The following is a 21833-nucleotide window of genomic DNA, read 5'->3' as shown; positions in this document are numbered from 1 at the left end:
GCTAAGGGCTGGCAGGCTCTCCGCTGCACCCCGAGCCCCGCTCCCCGCGGGCAATGCGTACGCCGGAGCGGGGGGGGGGGGGGGGGGAAGGGGAGGGAGGGAGGGAGGGGGGGGGGGGAATCAGATTAGGAGCCGGAGCGGCAGCGCAGGGCGGGCAGCGCGGGGCCGGGCGGTGCCGGAGATGCCCGCGGCGCTGCCCTCCGCGCCGGCGGAGCGGCGGCCGCTCCCGCGGTGCGTGTGTGCGTTTGTTTATGTTTCACTCCATGCGGATGCAGAAGTAGCTCCAGCGGGAACCGCGCTGTATCCAGCCGGGAAAGGACCCCCCCCCCCCGCCCCCGGCGCCTCCGAGCTCGCTCCTCGTCGCTTCCGCAGATATCTTCCCTTTCGTGGGGGGTGGTCCTTTGCCCTCTCCCTCGGCAGGAGGGCAGGGAGAGGGGTCCTTCAGATTACGCCGAAGACTTTTTCCTTCTTCAAAACGCCCTAAAGGGAGCCGAAGTCTTAGCATACATCCAACTGCATACTAGCGTAAGCCTGTCACTTTGCGGTGCCCCCCAAGCCACACGCAAGCAACCCCCCCAAAATCTAACAGCCGACGGAGCAGGGGGCCGGAGGAGGCCACCCCGGGGGCTGGTCGGTTAAAAAAAAAAATAAATAAATCCTTCTTCTCGCAGGGAAAAAGCAAACACAACGGGAACAAATCAAATCGCCAGTCTTCCAACAGGTCCAGAAGCTTTAAGCCCTCCCTAGGGCTGCCAAAGAGAATAGGTTTTGTTCCAGCATCAACACCACATTCATAACCTCCTTGCTCCTGCTGCTGCCATCTTGACAGTTTTCCCCCCCTTCACTCAAGTCATTTAAAAAGCGCAGGCAGAAGAGGCAGGGAGAGCCACATCGGGAGGGGAGGGAGGCGGGGGGGGAGAATCAACAGCCACCTCCACACCGGCAGAAATCGAGATCCGAATTCACGGGAGGAAGAAGCAGCGCTGCTGCATGGTTCCTGCTGCTCCTGCGCCTTCAGCTCCGAGGAGCCTTCCCTTTAAAGGCGAAGGAGGGGAAAGCGGCAAACCGCCCGCTCCCTCAGCGAGCAGCCGGCGAGAGGCAAGCGATCCGCCCGCGCCGAGCCAGCCTGCCGCCGCCGCCGCAGCCCGCCCGAGCAGCCTGTCACCCTGCTCGCCGCCGACTTCCACATCCCTCCTCCTAACAACCACCGGCAGCAACACAAAGTTATAGACACACGCAGGGAGCCTCAACCTAACCGCACGGCACGGCACGGCCCGCCCACGGGCGGAGGGCGGGCGGTGCCGCGCAGGGGCCGCCCCGACGGGGCGGGAGCGCCGCGCCGGGCCGGGCCGGGCCGGGCCGGGGGGAGCCGCCGGGGCTGGGTGGGCTGGAGAGGCCGCTGGGACCCGGCGGGGAAAGCGCCTGCCGGCTCGCCTTCCCTGAGCTCCGGAGCGGCACCTCCTCCCCGCCGGTGCCGCCGCGGCTGTGCGACCCCCGCCGACCCGGGGCCTGACCGCGCCGCCCGGGCCGCGGGAAGGCGGCGGCGGGTATCGCTCAAGTCTCGCAAAGCATACGGTGACTCTTTCCAAGGGTTGCATTAGCCCTGGCACTCTGTGCTTCCTAGAATTTAAACGGCAAAAACAGACGCAACCGTCTCACTTTTCCATACCTCTTATCTTTGTCAGGCCCACCTGACCAGGAGGCAGCACAGCTTCAGCCCTCGCTGCCTGTACTTCACCGCAAAACCAGCTCTAGCAGCCAGTCACGGCGGAGGAACAGTGCGCTGTTCCTGTTCTGACTTGTTTCCACTGGTCATAAATTACTGTTGCACGAGTTACTCTGGTAAACTTTAAATTTCGGTCCAATTTAGTCATTTTTTGAAAACTTTCATTCCACCTGAGGGTGATACGGGAGCACGTTCAGACATGTCCACACGTGAATGTAATCCCGCTGTCCTTCCTCTTCGGAGGCCGTGCCCTGGCAGAAAGCCCTCCGAAGTAGCTCACTTAAGACATGGTTAATTATGGGTTGGATAAAGGGGTGACCCACAAAGCCAAGGAATATAGAGCTATTAATATAGATGTAGTTATAAATACATTACATAGCAATGTATATGTATCAGTTCTCACCTAACTTTGTATCGACCTAAACTATGGACTAGATTTAGCACAAAAATAGCGTTGCCTCCGATACCAAATATAGACAACTGCATGCATTGAGAAGTAGGTGTGCTTCTGAAGCATTGCTAGGTAGAATTAGCAGACAAATTAAAGTATTCCTGATTTATTCAGCATTACAGACAAGCAATGAGATTTGAAAACCATTTGGTTTGATTAGAAAACAGCAAGGCCCTGATCCTGCATGCCTTACACGTCCTGCTAAGTAAGGACTAAGGCCCTCAGGGTCTAGTTAGGTTTTGAATTCAAGTGGCACTCAAGTTAGGAATAGTTCGGTATGATTTTATTATAAGGGACAGCATTTCAGCATGCATACAATTAATCCTCAGTTATCGAAATATAGTAGGAGACACTGAATTAATCAGAATGAATGCAGGATCAAGTAATGGAAATAATTTTCACTGCAGCTCCATTTTGGGTCACGACGTTGCGTGCCCTGCCATGGCTTTTGTAGTAACGTGGCCCCTTATGGGAATGCAAGGCAGCTCAAAAAGACACCAGTTACTCCGCAGTTGTGATACTGGCATTCGTGTGTATGATTTAGCTGGTTGGTAGGGGAGGAGAGCCGCAGTAGCATTGAAGAGCCAGGAACCAAGATCGGACAAGGCCGTGCACGATGAGAAGACGCTTAGTCCAACACCGTGTCTCCGAGGAGCCTCTACTAGTGGCTTTCAGCAGTTGGGCGGAGAAGGCCAGCTGCGAAGCTGTGACTGATGCTCAGCCCCTTCCCAAAACCTGCTACTGCTTGGGGCTGATTTTGACCAGTGCAGAAACCTCCCCGTGGAGCGCTTCCTTAGGTCCCGAGGTTCCAGGGAAGCATAGCACTTTGACCTTGGGCTGGATTACAAGCTGCAAATCTAGTCCTAAATGATATTATCACCTTCATTTATTTATTTAATTGGCATTGCATTACTCTACAGGCATTGCCATTAGGTCTCATTGTACTGGGTGAAGGCCCTGCACGTGGTAAGAAATGCTCCACTCCCTGGCAGAATTGCAGTCTAAGTAAGGCAGGCCAGGGCGGGAGAAAGGAAATAAGTAAGTAGTAACCTTATTAAAGAGATGATGGACTGAGGCACCGAGCAATTACATGACTGTGCTGAGGTTGTACAGGAAGCCCATGTCAGAACTGAGAAATAAAACTGGATCTCCTGAGTGCCAGCCCTGGGCCTTTACTGCAAGATTATCTGCCCTCTTCAGAATTCACTGGTGTATCAGCCGTACAGCCTTTATCACATAAGTGATGGTACCAGTTCTTCACAGCTCCACACAGCACGTGTGTGCCCATGATACTGGAGTTTAGAGGCGGAATTAAAACCACAGTATAATTATTCTTACACATTTTACTTAGCAAATGTGCAAAAAGACAGAGGAGCCCTTCTTATTGCCGTTCTGTGGCTGGGCCCACTGAAATACGTATAAAAACTGATCAAAATTGAATCTAAAGCTTGCACAATTTCCAGCCTCTTCCTTTAAGTACTTTAATGCCCCAAGGGTGGGATTTTCAAAAAGGCTCCATTTATGGGAGTTTTATCGCTGACTTCAACAGGAATAAAGTTAGGCCAGCCCTGAGGCCATTTGAAAGCCCTGCTCACTTACTGTGCCTGCTTAGACTGCGAGTGTTTCAGGGCAGTGCTGTGTCTTCCTCTGCATCTCCTTTCATCTACTATCCCCGCTCAAGTTTATATTGAGAAGATGTGTACCTATCACGGTACCTGATTATATGGATCTGGCGGGGTCACAGTTACTTTGCAGCTCTGAGTCATCTCTGTGGGTGATCTCAGCCATACATGGACCATGCAAGACCCATGAGATGTGGGGCCTGTGGCATGCTGCTTCGGGGAAAGTAACGTTCTCGTCACAGCACTCTGGGTGGGGATCCTCGTAAGTGATTTTTGTGTTGAGATTAACTCTTTTGAGCTGCTACGTTCAACTACAGCAGGCTATCATCAGCTCAGTTTTCATTCTCATTCTCCCATTTTGTCGATTCAGAGCGTCAGCTTCCCATAAGAGAAGAGTGTACCGGTGCACGGTGGTAACCCAGATACCATCACTCCTTCATTCTGCCATAACCTACATTCTCCCAGGCTGGTAGCTAGAGAAGTGCAGGTCGCATTTCTGGCTTTACCTCTCTTACACAAGTATCTTACTGCAGAAGCATGGTTGGAGCTAAAGTTGCATGGGGGGTGGGGGGCCTGGAACTTCTCGTCATTACATCATTGTAGACATCTACTGTAAAGTGTACTGCCGCTCAATAAAACGATGCTATATTGCAGTTAACATTAAACAACGGCTGCATTGTCTACATGGACTTCACACAAACAAGTATATGACGGGTTGTTTTGTAAGCCACCTGCAGCCCGGTCTCTGAGAAGTTTGTGTCCGCTGCAATAACCCTATCTACCCCTCCCATCCACCCCATGAGAGAGCAGCTCCCTCAGTGTATTTTTTGTTCTTCCCACAGTTCCCTACTATGACCTTTAAACACAGACTGGGCAAAGGGCAGTAGGTTTTGTGGCCAATTCAGAGCAACCTGCGTGCTGATTAGAAAGAAATGTCGTCTACAAGCCAGCCAACTTCATACTTTGAGACTTTAACCTTTCTGCCCAGTTTGGCTACAACTGGCTAACGGGTTCCACAGTTATTACAGGGAGATTGGCTGACTGGCAGATAGACACAGAGCAAGGGTCCAGATTGTGCCATGGAGACATGAAGGGTTTGCCACAGAGTTCTGACTATAAAATTTTCCTCAAAGTGATGAACAGCAATTTAAAGATCAATTGAAGCTGGACTTCAGCCTGTGAACTGGCTGACTGACCGATGTAAGGGAGCCGAGAGAAAGGAAGAGAAGTGCAGTAGCAGAAGGAAATGGTGACATTGCTACTGTGGAAGGAACAACTCTTTCCTCAAGTGATCTTCACAGTTTGGGGACCAACCACTAAGGCTGTAAACATTCTGCTCTGCATACACCTAAACTTCAGCACCCACTGCTGAGGAATTCTTGACCCGTTTCTGCACTGCGTGGAGTACGGTGACTACAGTCATCCACATTAAAAAACAGGATCAGTTTTCTGGAAGAAACAATGTTTACAATGCAACCTCCAAAAAAATTGGTCGAGTAAGGAGCTGTGAAGCTGAGGAAGTGGGAAAATTCAGCCCTATAGCTTCAAATTGTCATTAAAGCGGCCTCACGTCTGCTGAAGCTGCATTGCCAAGGCCCACCAAAAAGCTGCGCCTCGTAGGCCGAGAGACTCTCAGCTTCTCGTGGACAGAAGTAGTAGGTTTCTAACAGTGTTTTGTACGCTTAATAACAACCACAAACAGCACATAGCCATGTTGCTAGCTTTCTCAGCTTTATTTATGAGTCCTGCAATACTGGTGTTTTCCTGAAATCCCTGTTCTTAACGTCCCATTAAAGGAGCATCTCAGCTTCCATTTTAAACCAATAGCCAAGTTCCTGATGCTCCATGGATGTGACCCAAGTATACGACCCAAGTATACTTTCAGGGCCAGGAAGAAAGTAAGGAAAAAAAAAACCCTAATTGCATATTTTAAGATATTTTTAAACTTGGTTTTTAAGCTAACATTACACTCCTCAAAAGCTTGCATCATAGTTTTTGAATACTTGGGAGCACATGCAATTATTGAGTTTATACCATTTGGGTGAGTCAAACTGCCAAGATCTGGCAAGAAACTCCACTTTTTTTTTTTACGTTCAGCTTAGATGATATGAAAGGATTTCATCCTTGCAACAAGCCGTTTCTGTTAATGATTCAGGAAGACATTTGACCATCTCCCCTCACCTCCTGCCCCATCAGGACACCCCCACGAACCGACCTCTCCGATACCGGGGGGGGGTGGGGGGGAGAGACAGACGGACACCTCTCCCACTTGGCTCGGGCTGGTCCGAGCGGCTAAATGCCGTTCTGCCCCGCCACTAACTCGTTGTGCAACCCGGGCATGCCACTTAACCCGTCTCGGTTACCCCATACGGGCTTAATTATACCCACTTATCGCTTAATTACTCCATTATTATAGTTTAACACCTTCCTTCGCCCACACACCGGGGGGGCAGCGGCCCTGCCCGAGGACCCACGGCGGGGTTACCTCAGCGGGGGGGTTTAACCGCCTGTTGGGCGCCCGCCAGGGAGAGCCGCCCCTGAGGCGCTGCACGCCGCGAGCCCAACGGCCGGCAGCTACTCCCCGCCGAGTGGGACGCGGCACCTGCCGCTCGGAGGGCCGCCTGGCGAGCCGGGCTCACCGACACCCCGCGCCCCGCCGGCGGCAGGGCGAGAGGAGCCGAGGGCCAGGCCGCGGCCGCCAGCCCCGCCGAGCCCTGTCGCGGCGGCTGCCCGCCCACCCCCGCCCCGCCCCTTCGCCTCAGCCCCGCCCCCTCGCGGGGCCCCCGCCCCCTCGCCACCGCCCCGCCCGCACCAAGCTAGGCTGCGCCGTGCAAACAGATGATGTCATGCTCTAGAGCCGCGCGTGACCGCCGGGGCCCGCCCTCGCCGCCTATTGGCCGGCGGCTGTCGCCCGTCAGGGCAGCGGCGCTTCCCATTGGTCGGCGCCTCCACCCCGCCGCCGCCTCCTGGAAAATAATAAACAATCGAGTAAAATGCGGCGCGGGGAGGGGGCGCGAGGCGGGGGGGAGGGGCGGCCCCGGCCGGGTGGCGGGCGCCGTCCCCCGTCCCGGTGCGGAGTGTGTGGGTGCCGCTGCCCGCCCTCTCCCCCTCCCTCCCCGATGGCCTTGGCCGGGGCCGCTCCCGGGAGGCAGCGGCGGGCCGGGCGGGCTCGCTGGGTGCCGGGCTTGCTGCGCGCCGGGCTGCCGGCCTGGCCCGGGGTGAGCGTCGGTCGCCAGGCCCTGGCTGGCGCGAGGCTGGCGGGGAGGCGGCCGCTGGTGCGGGGTGTAGGCGGGGGGCTCCGGCAGGGACCCTGCGAGCCCTACCCGGGCCCAGCCGCATGAAGCTGCCCCTTCGTTCAGCGGGGCAGCGCGGGGAGGCTGCAGGCAGGCTTCGGGTACCGCCTGCAGCGGCGCTGGGAGGAAAGCCTTTCCTGAAAGTGCCGTGACACTTGCACTAAAAATTACCTTCAGCCAGGAGCTACGGCTGCACCGAGGATCAGGCAAAACGGTCTCTCGGTTTCCCGGCTCCCTTTGTCCCAAAGCGAAGTTGAAGCCCACCTCTGGAGGGACTCGGAGCCCTGCCTAAGGCGGCGGAGGTCTGTGTGAGGCAGGAGGGCAAGGGACTGGGTACGTGTCTGGCAGCGGGATCCAGTGTGCTAAGTGTCTAGAGGTAGGGCACCGATAGGGAGACCTGAAAGCTACACCTTTGAAACTGTGGCATCATTGGTTGTCTTCGTGGGACAAAAAATGTCCCCGAGGTGGCTGTCCTGTCTACGTGGTGCTGTGCAGAGAGATGTAGCCTCGATCCTTCCTTTGTTGTAGTGGTGCTTACACACCACAGCCTTAAAATAACCACCTCTCACAGTCCTGCCTCCCTCTACCTGCCAACATAAGGCACTCTTGTATAGCAGAGGCTTTAATCAGGGATCAGGTGAAGAGAATGAAGGTTGCAGGAAAGGATTTCTCTCTGCTGAGACTCGCAGCCTGGCCTCTCCTTTTGAGAGCTGGTGCCTACACATGCCCTGTTTCAGTTCCTTCAAAGAATTAATTGTTTTCCTCCTGTATGTGGCCCTTGGAGGAAGAAGTCCAAGCACCTCTCTCCCTCTGTTACTCGATATCTCCAGTGATCAGAGCATGTGGCTTATGGTCCTTTTCCCAGAATTTTGTGTTTTGTCCTCTGACAAACGTTCGATGTAAAGTACATAGAGCAGACTTGGAAAAGGGGACTCAAATCCAAGGCTGTTTCCCTCCCTTGCCCATGGCAATGTCGTTACTGCTAGGTCATGGCCTCTTCTTGATTGCTCCCATGAATCCTGAATCCCCACCCTCTCCCCCAGGCAGCAGTACGGGTTCAACAGGCTGGTTGAAAATGGAGTGCTTGTTAGGCTAGCCTACCTCCCGGTAGATACTCTTCAGGCTAGCTTACCCCCCGGGTAACTTCAGGGTAGATACTCTCCAGGAAGGTCAGAGGGAGGCATCTGAACCCCACTGTGCAGAAGTGGGGAGACTTTGGCCTTGGGTGTCCTGGTGTGGGGGCACTGCAAGGCACACAGGGGGAAGGAAGTCCCCCCTGGGGAGTTGAGAAAGGGTTCAAAGGAGCTGGTGAAGTGTTAAGCAAAAGCAGTCAGCGGCTCAGCACATGGTGGGGAAGTCGATGATAAGCGTTTGCAGCTGGTTCTCTCTCTCCCACCCTGGAGGAACTGGGCGGCTGCTGACTCAGGAGCTGCATCAAGTCGGAGGAATGGGAAGGGGGTCACATTTCCTGAGTGCCTGAGGCACGCTGCAGTGAGCGATGGGATAGCGATGGGCACCTCCTACCTGCTGTCCCGTCTTGGAAGAGCGATCGTAGCACCGTGCTGTAAGGAGCTGGAGCCTGCTGGTATGTGTTGGATGTGCTCTGAGCAGGCTGCGCAGCCGGGGCCTCGGGTCTTGTCTTGCATGGAGACGTGTCTGAGTTCCAAATTCCAGCGCTGGGCTCAGGGGGAAGAGAGGCACGGAGCTGCCCAACATGGGGTGGTTCTGGGTATGTGAAAAGCAGAATGCCCTGTATCTTGGGATGCTGACGGCCTAAAAATAGGACTCTGGAGCCTCCGGGATTAGGCATTGGTTGAGCAGGAGCTTTTGGGAGGGCAGTTCTGAACTTTAATGCCTCAGTTCTGCCCCGGTCCTGCTTCTGGTATTAAAGGCCTTACATTCCTTGCAGCTCGTGTGAAGGTCACTGAAATGTGCTCGGGGCATGCAATTATAGCTAACTGCCCTGCAAGCTCCTCCTGGAATCTGAAAAGTTGAATTCTTCCATTCGTACACACCCTTGCCTGCCCTGCAAAATCACTTCCTTCAGTCTAGCAAACCGCTGTCTTAAAGGTGTGCATCTTAAGTCGTTCACTGCTGTTTTACCTGTGGAGAGCCAATGACAGTGAGAGTGAGACCTGATTTTATTTTTTTAATTATTTTTGGGGGGTACTATTTAAGTGAGCACACGTAATTGAATACATGCTGAGAACTGATCTGCTGAAGAGCCTGCTGTTTCTAAATACAGTAGCTACTCTTCATAATAGGCATGTTAAGCTTAAAATATATATATAGGGTTATTATAATAACCCTATATATATAATCCATTTACCAAAATGTATTTTTTCCTTGGAAGTAAATGGGGAAAACTGGGGAGGAACTGTAGCTGAGGTCTGACAGATGTTCAAGTATGTGAAGCTTAAAGAGGAACGTATGCTATTCAGTTTGCTCACAGAGGCTTTGTGACCTGTGTCTTCACAGTAATGATGACACAAGCTTTTTTGAATAAAAGGAAGAAATTAACTGCCTTGGCTAATTGTACCCTTGCTGGCTAGTTAACCAAGGACACCGTTTGACTGTGAAAATTGTTGGTGCACCCAAATCTCTCAGCTGGGGAGAATATCTGAAGTGAGGGTGTTCCCATATTTGTGGGTTAGAAGAGCTATTTAAACATCTTCCTAATTGGAAAATTAAACGGTATTGCTTTAAAACAGTGGTGCACTGCTTTGAAGAATTAAGACCATATGGAATCATTTATTACTTTTCAATATGTATTCAGTCTCTGGTGCAATTTTATGTACCTGCTAATGCATAAAGTCTTTCGGAGTAGGAATAAAGTACCACAAAGAATGATTTAATGCTACAGGGTCACCAAATCTGTTTCAGATGACTGGATGTTTCAATCTGCTGAGAAGAAGGGGATGTCCCTGAACCAATGAAACAATGACAAGGTGGGGGGAAGCCCATAAATCTGAAACGCTTTGGAAATATAGTGCACATATCAATAAAAACTTTTAAAGGATTCAGTGGGGATTTGGTCACGTAAGAGATACAGTTATGAAACAAATTATGCTAAGTAACAGGAAAGTTAAAGTCAGTATTAATAGTACAGTACTCGGCTGCAATTTAAGGCGTCTTAATGAATCATGTTTTCAAACAGTGCAGGCCCACATAAGCATGTGACTGTGAGAGAAAATAAGAGCAAGTAATCTGGGAGTGCACAAAAGTGCTTTTGTTTATAGTTCTGCGGTCACTGGAAGTGCCTATTCTTGTGCTTATTCACAAACACCTCTGGCTCTTTCTTCCAGAAATCCTATCCAAACATTTTTGTTCCAACTTCGTTAGAAGAGGACTTTGTGCTTCGGTTCTTTTCGTACGACTTCTACAAGGTTCAGTCTTACAGTGCCCTTCCTCTGGCAAGGGACTGAGATGGGTCTGATGCCTTAGCTGCCTTTTTTTTTTTTGCGAGTGACAAGCCGTGGGGCAATCTTTGCTCTCAGGGCCTGGGCATTTTCCTTTCACTGGTTCAGCAGGGACCAAGAAGAGGCCAAGGCTGACGAGTTAACCATGCGTGGTCCGTGCCACCTGGCAGTGAGCTCTGCAGGCATAGGAGGCAATCTTTATGCCTTTATCATGAACCTGAGAGCAGTATAACCGTCTGGCTAGTTACAATTTAACAGAAAAGCCATTTTTCATCTTGCTGTGGTGTTGTGCTTTCTTTTAAATGTCATCTGTAGAGTCTCCCAGTGAGTGGGAGCTTCAGTTTTGCTTTGTATTTCTTGCAGATACTGACAAAAAATTTTTCATATGATCATGGTCCACTAGGTTACTGAAAAAGAGCCAGATTCTTTCTTAGAGGCATAAGCAAGCTAAAAAGAGTTTGCAGTAACTTTTATACTTCAGTCAAAGTATTTTGTCAGTATATATTGTCATTTATAACCAGTAGATTGACTGGTTCTTTTATTAAGGTTGAAATCTTACATTTTAGAAGAGTTACTAAGCAAGTAAATTGATCTTCAGCCTTCTTGTAGCACTGAAGCTTGTTCGTCACTGTTGTGCCTTCCATCATTCTTTAAACATTTGATAACCAATAGTAGTCATTTCAAATAAATTCAGACCTTTTGTTTAAAATATATAGAGTATGCATGCTGCTTCTGGATCGACACCTTAATGTGACCTCTCCCACCTGCTCAAATTATAACATCAAAATAAAATTCTTCAGGCAAAATGAAGCCAGTTGAATGAATAAATAATTAGGATTAAGACAAATACCATGAGAAGTAATTGCTGTCTGTGAATAACTTTTATCCAGATCCTACGTCTTAGCCGCTGGAAAATCTTAAATAAAATCCTCTTTAAAGTCCTTTAAAACTTTCCTGAGAGTAGTTGTTAGTTTAGGTATATATTTCGACTTTTAACTTGTAAGTATGGCTGGTAAGACTATTACTTGCCCATAGATGGCAATAGCATTACACTGTTGAAGTAGCCCCCAGCCTATGAAATGAGGCTGTAATGGTGGTGAATATTAACTCGGGGAATGGAAAGAAAAAATATCTTGCCTTTTTTTTTTTTTTTTTTTTTTGACTGCAGCAGTGTTGATGGGGACTGTTCTACTTGCAGGAATGTTGGGACTAATCATGTGAGAAAAGATCCTGGAGTGATGAGGCAGCATATTTCCCATGTCTGAGGTCAGGATTTGTTCTGTGAAGCTGACCTTTAAAACAGCCTGAAAATGAGGAACGTGGCACCAGAGAGCAGAGCAGGAAGCATGAAATGATGTAAGATATGTTTCTTCTGCATATGAAATACTTTTTTTTCTTTTTTTTTTTTTTAAAAGCTCCAGGTTTGTGATTCAGCATTTTCTGCCACTGACAGAATATAAGAAAGGGGAAAATTCTGTGGAAAAAGAGTAATTCCTATTGTTCTAGTCAAAATCTAATAAAATATTAGCCATCAAGTATTTTTATTCCCTTCTGTTGTTTTGCCGGGGGGGGGGGGGGCAGTGGTATCTTTTCCCCAAATCGCTTCTCCCTCAACCTCCTGATCTGAGAACCCTGGAATGGTAGGAAAAGTGGCATTTAGGCTCAGCCTGGACGCCTTGTCTACCTATAACGGGTGTGAAGTGCCACCAGCTTTGTTGGCGTTGGATACCTGGGTGACTGCTGTTTCAACTCTGACAAGTGACAGCAGGACAGTCCTGCTGTAAGAAAGCTTCGGGGTGCCGGTGCTGAGCGGATGTTTGATGCAGGACGGGCAGCTCAGGGACTCCCCAGGGCTAAAGCATCAGCCCACGTGAGGTTGCCAGCCTGGGTTTGGTCCCGGCTGCACAGTGATGCAAGACCTCAGACACAAGCCCTCCTTTCTGAGCTTATGCAAAAGTGCCTTTTCTTCCTTATTTCTTGCCTTTTCTTCCTGTGTCCTTTCTCTTGCTGAGGTGCACGAGACTGCTCCGAGAGGCCTGATGCGCCTGCTGGAGGCTCTGCTGTGACTGAAATCTTGCCTCGCCAGTGTCAGTGTGAGCCCTTAGACCACCACTGGGCAGGAAAAGGATGCCCCAGCCTGTTGCCGCCTCTCTGATCTGAAGCCCTGCTGACCTGTCAGGAAAGAGGGTTTGGAAGGAGAAAGCGAGGGAGTCGCTTCATCCTTCTCCCTCCTTGGAGGCTGGTTCTGCGTTAAGACGGCATTTATCTCTCTTGGTAAAGGGGACGGCGGTGGGGAGCACTCCCAGGTACTGGAGCTCAGCTGGGTCCACGGCAAGACTGCAGAATGGTCCCTGGCACAGTGTGGCCCAGGCTGCTAGCACTTTCCCAAACAATTCCCAGGCACGGACATAAAAAGTCTGGCTGCAGCCCCTCCACTTTCATGGGTAAGAGGGTTTAACAGCCTGGACGCGGCTGCTGTGTGCCCGTTGGCTAGTTTATCCCTATGGATGTGGTCTGGGTGTGCCTGGGGCAATCTGTGCTCAGAGCAGTACCCTGTGCAGGGGCAGCCTTGCTTTCCAATGTTGAATCACGTCACGGTGAACAAGCAGGGAGACAGCCTTGTCATGCTTTCTCTTTACCTGCTGAGATGGCAGCCCCAGTGAAGGTGACTGATGGCTGTTTTTCAGTTGCTCCAAATGCCAGCCAGAAGGAAACCGGCTTGCTTCTGCCTAAGACTCTGAATAGATTTTTTTTTTTTCCCAGAGTCCTAAGGGACAAGCAACTGGATATGAGCGTATACTGTATTCATGAGACCGGCACTGGGATGGCTTGCGTGTTTGAAATTGATGTTGAAAAATGGGTGGCGGAACATTAGAGCGACACAAAATGATTCAGAGCCTGAAGAAAATGTTTTGTGATGGGAGACGCGAAGCACTCGCTCTCTCTAGCTTATCAAAAAAGACTGAGCAGGGAATTGATTATGATGGCGAAGGAACTTCCTTGGGAGAAAAATATCAGGTACTGAAAGGCTCTTTAGTAAATTATGGGAATGTGTAGCAGCAAGCTGAAACCAGATAAATTAATACAAAAAACTGGCCACAAATTTATTGGAATGAAGGTGATTAATCACTGTAACAAGCTGTCAGGGCGGTTGGCGTGTTTTCCAGATGTGTCCGAGCCAAGACTGGCATGTTTCTGATGGATGTGCTCTAACCGCAGTTAAAAGCGTGAGTGACGCTGTAGTCAAGTCTCAGGCAAGGTAAGCAGGTGAGGTTTGAAGGGCTGTGATATACAAGAGGTCTGACTAACAGTTCCCAAAGGAGCTGCAAAGATCTAATGGTTCCCATCTGTCCTTAACCTCTGAGAGACTGAGAAAAACAGCACAGAGCAGAAAGCGGAAGGGAAGAATCAAAATGACAGCCCCGTCGCTGGCATGCTAACGTGCCCTCTGTTTCTGCAAGGACTGTATCTTTCACCTGCTCGGGGCTTTACTAATGTATTCTCAACACCCGTCGCAAGACCGATCTTTCTCCAGTCCACAAGCGCTCTGTACGGATTGGTGTCGGTCTCTTCCATCTGAGGAGAGCTTGAGTAAAAATCCGTGATGCTCAGCAGCTCATGTGATAGCTCACATAAGTAGTTTCCTTTTTGTTTGTTGTTATTTCATCTCGAGCTTTAGACTTGCCTGTTCTCCATGCCTCCTAGTTTCCCTAGTACCCATTTCCTTGTATTTCCTTTGCCACTGGGCTCAGTGCACTGTGCTGCGTTGATAATCTCTGGTGCAGTAGATCTTGAAGGCTTCTTCTTACTCATTCTGAGACCATTTGTTCCTCATAATTTGACAAAATGAACCTTCTCTTTTTTGCAGAGATTTCACACAGGATGGGTATGCCAGTAATGTGCTGTGTAGATAAGAGCTTGTCAGGAACTTTTTGATAAAGTGCCTTTCATCCAGAAGTATAAATTTGTAGATGCTGTAGCTATTGACAGGAATGCACTAAGGTATCTTTGCAAAATACCTGCAATCTGTATGAAGAAAAGTGCTCTAATCTCATTTTAAAAACACGACTTCTCTCCTGGAAAACCAGTTGGTGGTGGAAATCAAGAATTTCTCATTCCCTGTTACTTTTTCCAGGGTCCCAGTGCTTTCCCGCTTCCTCCCCATCTGCTTGGGATGGTGCAAGAATTTTATTCTCTCAAGCCCTAAGTCAAGTCTGCTGGCTTCTCCTTGCTCCAGAGGGTAATTTTGTACAAAGTCAGAGCTGAAACAAGGCAAATGAAAGGGTGGAGTTGTCCACCAGTTGTCATCCAGTTGTCATCAACACCCACAAGCCATTAACCTGGTGCATGGAGTCTCTGGAACATGGGAAGTTAGAGGTAGAGCAGGGGTTTGAACCAAGATCTCCAAATAGTAAGTGGGAGCCCTGAGCTTATTTTTAAGGGGGGGCGGGGGGGGGAGGAATTTTTAAGAATAAGAAATGTTTTAAAATCTTTTTTTTTTTTTTTTGAGGAAATGTAAGCAGTCTTCCATGCAGTTTTCCAGAGTAGAAGTAGAAGTAGAAGTATCTGGTAAACTGGTAATATGTAGAAAAGCTGCCCCAGTGTTTCAAGAAACAAGAAAGATGATCAGTCCAGCTAGAGTGAAGACAAAAGAAGGAAAAAAAAAAAAATCAGCTCCAGTCAAGCATGCCAGGACATAACCCTCTCTGCAGATCTCTCATAAGGGTCCAAGACCATGAAAGAACCTGCAATCAATGGGTACTGCAATCATGCAGTAGAAGTATCTGCATGAGCAAAAAGCTCCAGCCCAGGAAGGTACAGAGGGCGTAAGAAGAATAAGACTGTGGCTGGAGAGATGGAAATGGCTTAGTTGGGGCACCAGGTGAAGTCCTGCAATGGCTGGTCTTATTGCAAAGACTGCAGCTGAAAACAGACCCAGGCAGGAGCTGATCCAGGCTGTTCCCAGCCTTTGGGGAACATTCAGTTTTGGATCTGAAGGACCCATGTTTTAGGCTGAACTGAACCCATGAGTCTAGAACTTCTTCAAAACTCTGGGGAGATGTTGCTTTTGAACTCGCTCTGTAGCTTGGATCCATTTGCTTAGTCACTAGCCAGATGAAGGTTATTCTCAGTGTCAGGAAAAGATCTACCTTTGCTCTCTGGCTCAGATTAGCTTACTGTCGCCCCCCAGTTTATCTGCTTTTACATGCACATCCTGCTGCTAAGTGTGGGTAAAATAAGTGGCTAGTCCTTCTACTCTCTTTCCTTTCAGCTTGTTGATCGCAGGATTCAGTCATATGCATAGTAATGTGTAATTGAAGGGTGGTGGCTTTGCCCAGCTGGCTTAGATCTCACCTCTGAGCCTGTACTCAAAAAGACCTACCTATTCTGAGCGGCGTGGGAAGCTCTCCAGGGCCCAGAATGTGAGAAGTAATCAATTCTTGTAGAAACGTTTCTGCGATGCCGTGGAATCCAGCCAAGAGACATGATGAAAGTGAAAAGTGTTTTCTAGGACATCCAGTTTCATTTGATGCTGTCGTGCCCATAGAAATTCTCAGCAAACATCTGTACCCTTCCGTGTGTTGATTGTGTCCTTTGTCTTTTTGTAATTTGGTTACCCTGGCAATCCAGCTAATTTTCCAGAAAAGTCAACTCCATCAAAGTTCATTGACTTGTTACATTAATGGCCTGCTTGCTCCTTCAATAGACTTCAGCACCCATTGATTGCAGGTTCTTTCATGGTCTTGGACCCTTATGAGAGATCTGCAGAGAGGGTTATGTCCTGGCATGCTTGACTGGAGCTGATTTTTTTTTTTTTTTCCTTCTTTTGTCTTCACTCTAGCTGGACTGATCATCTTTCTTGTTTCTTGAAACACTGGGGCAGCTTTTCTACATATTACCAGGCTTCCGTTCCAGCAGGTTCTCTATAGGAGTGAAGTTTTATGGTAAAAGTCTCTTCTTACATGCCTCCCTTTGACATGTTTGTACAATAGTTTGACTTGAAAAAGTCTCAACATCATTTCTGCCTCTAGGCAAGCCACAGAGGGACCAACGCATAGCAAGTTCATCTATATTTTCCACTTGAATTTAGCATTTTTTAGAGCTTGAGGATTAAGAGATACTGCCTAAAACATACTTAAATATGCCACAACACTGAGCATTCAAATGCCTGGCTCACTGAACGCCATGTGGCATGCTTGCACTCTATATGGGGAGAGTCAGGTGCTTCAAAAGAACAGAACCTGACTGCACAAGGAGCTGTTTGCACCAGCCAGCAGAGGATATGAGCCTGGAAGGGAAAGTCATACGGGGAAGCCCATGCAGTCAAGAGCTGCTCACATTTAAAAAAATAAAAATAATTTAAAAATAAAAATTTAAAAAACCCTAAACGTGAAATGTTAACCAGAGGTTGACCCATCTCCTTTGGCGTCTTCCTCGCTTCTTTGCCCATGTTTTGGAGAGGATACAGCCTGCACGTTCTCCTCAGGATACTGGCAATGGAGAGGATTGCTGCAAACTGAACCACGTGGGAGGAGGAGGAGTGGAGAGACTGTGGTGATGAAGGGGTGGCAGAACAGGACTGGGGAGCTTCCTGAAGCTCTTACCGCAGCAAGCCCAAGCAAGGGACATCTCTTTTTATAGAGGCATAGTCACGGGGTTTTCTTTGAGGAGTCCACCGTAAGCCAAATCCTATGAGTGCTTTGGTGTTCAGAGCATCAGGATTTCAGGCTTGTTCAAAGGCCAGGCTCCCCCCAGCTGGAAGGGCACTGGCTTGTACTATCAGGGAAGAAATGAGGCTGTATCAACTCCAGATCTGTTCCAGGTGTCATCATTTTTTGCGGGCAATGTCAGGATCCCAGCAGATGAAGGAGAAGACTCGTGGCACTAAGGAGATTTCTTCACTGAGATACAGAGAGCAACTTGTCATCGCAGCTGCCCTTGAAGTTGGGTAAGTCACAGCCGCACCTGAAGTTGGGTGATTCTCCCTTTCTCATAAGGCCACTTGTATGCGCAATGAGCACCCCAGAATTAAATAAAATCCCAGGCATGGATGGCACTACTCACCAGCTCCACTTGCCAAAAAGTCCCCACATGCAGGGGCAGCAATGACTCCTCCAAAGAGCTTCTGCACCCCAGGGTGGAGAAGGCCTCCCAGCACCAAGCCAATGTGGTGCCAACGCGTGCTAAAAAGTGATAGGCTGGAGACAGCGATCCAGGCGGGGATATGCCTGCCTGAGAAGTCACAAGGTAGCCATGCAGAAGCCCCAGGCTTTCCAAATGCCCTCGGGGACCTGCCTGTTGCTTCACTCAGGAACACGTACGCCTCGTACCCTACACCGAGGGGTCCTGCGTGGTGCTGTGGCTGGGAGGATTTCACTGGAGACATTGCAAGGCAGAATCCGGCTGTGGGGGTAAGGCTGGGATAGGATCAAGTGACGTGAAATACCATGTTTACCTGACTATAAGGCAGCCCCACCTCCAAGGAAGCCCTTGCTTCCCAAAACCAAGTAATAATTGACTGGTTGTGTATTAAAAACATGTATCTTCTGTGTCCTGGTGAGGGTCAAGTCATCCCAGTCCTGCACGAGGCTTCGCTGCCCACCTGCCCTGCACTGCCCTATACAACAGCCTCCCCATAGCCATGCGATCCCTCTGCCCCCTTTTTTGTGATCGTCCTGCCTGACCGCTGCCTGACACGGGATACAGGGTGGCCCCAAAGCGCCCGGTGCGACCACACGCATGGCTTCTGCCTCCAGCCAGCCGTCCAGCGTGCCCCAGAGCTGCTTCCAAAGGGCACTGCGGAGGCACCTAACGTTTTGTTTCATGCCAGGAGCGTGGGTATTTGGAGTCTCCATTTTTTTCCCAGCACTTTCTGAAAGGAATCTCTGCCCAAGCTAGTAAGGTGTATTTATTTTACTTTGCTCTCGGTCTGACGGCGAGGTGAAAGCGGGCGTATTTTATCCATTTCTTTTTAGAATTACCTTTGCAGGAGAAGCTACCACCTTTTGCAGTGACAGCTGTTACCTGGCCGGCGGCAGGGCTGGGGCCCCGTGTGCCGTGATGCCGTCCTGCCATCTTGTGGGCTTCGCCTTCTTTGCAGGCCACCTCGAGCCAGTCGTCACAGCTCGGAGCACGACGCGATATGCTCATGCAGCGTATTTCCCCCCCCCCCCCCCCCCAAGTTTTCCAAAGCAGTTTTAAAATTTGAAAGGTATTTTAAAAGTAAGAGCGGGAGAAAGCCTGAGGCACGGTCCTGGGGCACACAGTCCATTTTATCGTCAGGGAAATAACTGACCACAGAGCAAGTGGAGGTGTTTTCAGAGCCCCAGTAGTTGCAGGCTTTGAGGGGGTCATGGACTGCCCAGATGTCTCCTTCCATTATCCTAAGGACAGGCATCCCGAAATATCTTTGCCAATCTAGAATTTTATAGCCCCAGCTCGGTAATTTTTTACCATTGGCGAGACCAGCGTATGCATGCTCTGGAGAAGACGAGCGAAGGAGACCAGGGAATGCATTTCAATTGAAAGTGCTACCGAACAGCGCAAATAATGAGCATGATTTATGTGAAATTGCCTGCTTGGTACTACTGAAACACCCTGCTGAAGAGAGAGCATTGCTAGTGCTTGCACGTTGGCACGGGGAAGGGGGGGGAATATCTCTCCCCTGTGGCAAGAGGAGAGATCCCAACGCACGGTGGAGCTAGACGATGGCGTATGATGCGCTCAAGTACAAAGGTATTCCTACAAAACAGGATTAGGGACTAGCTTTCGCTTCTCAGAGTCAGCCTTTCATGCTAATTCACTGCTTATCCTGTCTTAGCCCGGGTTCTCCATTTTGCCTGGATTATGGAACAGTGGTGCCTCAAGTCACTTAAAATACAGCATTGAACTTGTCTGTTGCCACTGATGGTAAACGCACCAAAGTTAGGGGAGAGGGAGCCACAAATCCTGACTGCGTGTCTAGCCTCTCCTTTCCTCAGGAGCATCTCAGCCCAAGTGAAATGCTAAAATCTTCCCAAGAGCCGTAGCACAACAGGGCTTTGTGCATCCCCCTTGCATGACTGTGGGAGAGCTGTGGAGTGAAGGCAATGGGAAGAGGGGAGCTTGTGTCTGGTTTTAAGCCAAGAAATGGGAAGCTCTGCTGAAACCCACTCCCCGCTGCTTTTAGCCTCTGATTACCCTGTTATACGCAAGACAGGTGAATATAATCATCTTCCTGTTTAAAAGACAGGAGGTGCTAAAGCCCAGCTCCTCCTTTGTAGGGACCTGCCGTTCACTCTAGCCAGGTACCCAAGTACGCTGGAGGATTTCTACCCAAGGGATGAGGCTTTTGCAGCTCATTTCTCACGTGGGACATAGGCAGGAGCGTGTGGCATTAACAGCTCAATGGCTTCAGCTCCAAATGAGCTGGCAAAGGTGTTAGCCCAGAAAGTTTTTCTGTTTTCTTTCCAGCTGTAGCAGTTGACCAGAGAAGCAGGTGGTTGACCAGTTGGTCGGGCTCTCCTTGCAAACCTTGTTCCTCTTCCACACCAAGTCACACTTAGCCTTTGATTTATCGTCACCTTCTCATTTTGGAAAACTTTAAGTTAAATAAACCCTGGGCCAAACAGAGGAGAACCACAGGGCTGCCTGGATGCTAAACTGTGGTGGCGGATGGTTAAACAGGAGGCGGCTGGCTATCGAGCCTTTGTGTTTCACAGAGGGAAGAGCTGAGGTGGAGGAGTGGGGCTGGGGGAAGAGGAACGGAGGGTGCCCGAGCTGCACCATACGGTGGACCAAGGGCAAGCAAAGGGACGGCAGGCAGGTCCCTGTTCGGCGAGGGGACGCTAGTTCTCAGGCTGACCAGAAAAAGGCAATCTGGCAAGGACAAGGGCACAGCTTTGTAACGGTACAGGGGACCCCTGGAAAGACCGTAAAATGAGAACAATTAATTAACAAACTGCTGTGGCTTCAGGAAAGCCATTATAGACATACTGGTGTAATGAGCACATCTGATGCACAGAAGCTATTTAACCTTCAGCCTTGTGCCTTATAAAGCACCACTGGGGCACTGGGTAAGGCTGTTAATTATTAGGGTCAACTTTAGCAGACGGAGGTGTCCTCAAGTATGGGTTGCTGTGATACACTCAGATAATTTCTCCATTATGTCAATAACTAATTTCCTAAATTGTTCAAGAATTGACAGATTGGCATCCATTAACCAAGCCTTAACTCATGGCTATGGGAGCAGTTACAGGCCACAGGGACTGCAAAACCCGTTCATAGGTCCTTGAGTGTGTGTACACGTACACACACACACACACACACACACTCTCTCTCTACTATAACAGCTTGGTGTTAGCCATTAGTAAAACAAATAACCAATGCATATAAAAAGCCTAAGTAGACAATGACAGACATTGGCTTGAGCAGATGTCTTCATGCTTGAGCACTGTCTTCCGGTGCTCTGAGAGCAGAGGATGAAGTCAGTCTGACTTTTAAAGAACTGTGTATTGAGAAACTGTAAATTAACAGAATCACAATCAGACCAAAATACCAATTATATTTGCTACCAAAAGTGCATAATTTTTTTTTCTGGAAAAAAAACCCCAAAACCTCCATACAGCAAACATTTCATGGATTTGATAAGCCGTGACTTGTCACATCATTCACCCTTACACTGCAAGGCAAATCTCATTGCTCTTATTAATACAGGCCAGATAATTTTTTTGTGCTTAAATGCAAATATTTTTTTCCAAGTGCAGCCTGTGAAGAACCCGTATATTTGGAAACTGCAATATAGGTAAGTAGGAAATCCCACTGATTCACAAAGAGGTTCTATTGTTTCGTCTCAAAGCCAAGCACGACTGGAAAAGCAACTGTCCTAAGCGGAGCTGTTGTAAAGGGGCGCAGCACTGAAGGCGCTGCTGCCCGAGCTGGCACGCCGGCTGCATGCAACTTGTGGAGGAGAAGGGAAATGGCCACGTTACTGTGTCAGAGCATTACATGTGTCTGAGCTTACCTGCCTGAGACTCCTCTGGCTGACTGCCCGGGTTAAATCAAAGGAGGCCAAGGAGAGACAGGAGAGAGGAGGAAATGAAACAATGGTGGTGATAAAGCCTAATAATACCAACGGTTCTTCAGGGGATCAGTGGGGAGCGAGGTACTGGAATAACCGCTGCCAGCCTGCTGCCAGAAGGGTGACGAGCTGTTTTTCAAGGCCGGTGATGAACACAGAAAGTTATTAAACCCTCCCCCATGATAGATGAAAGGACCGGGGAGTGGGGGTGTGGAAAGGAGGGAAGAGCAGCCTCTTAAGGAGAGACATTACTGGAGTTGCAG

General features: G+C 49.5%; 1 long non-coding RNA gene across 1 annotated transcript; it reads left to right on the top strand.

Annotated features, from left to right (window-relative positions):
* The first annotated feature begins 9975 nt into the window (after nt 1–9975).
* On the top strand, nt 9976–12041 carry LOC143159002 (uncharacterized). Its single transcript, XR_012995090.1, has 3 exons — nt 9976–10040; nt 11710–11777; nt 11927–12041. It is a non-coding gene; the product is annotated as an uncharacterized LOC143159002 (long non-coding RNA).
* The last annotated feature ends 9792 nt before the right edge of the window (nt 12042–21833 follow it).

The sequence above is a fragment of the Aptenodytes patagonicus genome, chromosome 3 (assembly GCF_965638725.1).
Source record: "Aptenodytes patagonicus chromosome 3, bAptPat1.pri.cur, whole genome shotgun sequence".
NCBI classification, from domain to species: Eukaryota; Metazoa; Chordata; class Aves; order Sphenisciformes; family Spheniscidae; genus Aptenodytes; species Aptenodytes patagonicus.
Note: the sequence above shows the minus strand (reverse complement) of the source record. Positions and strands in the feature narration are given on the sequence as shown.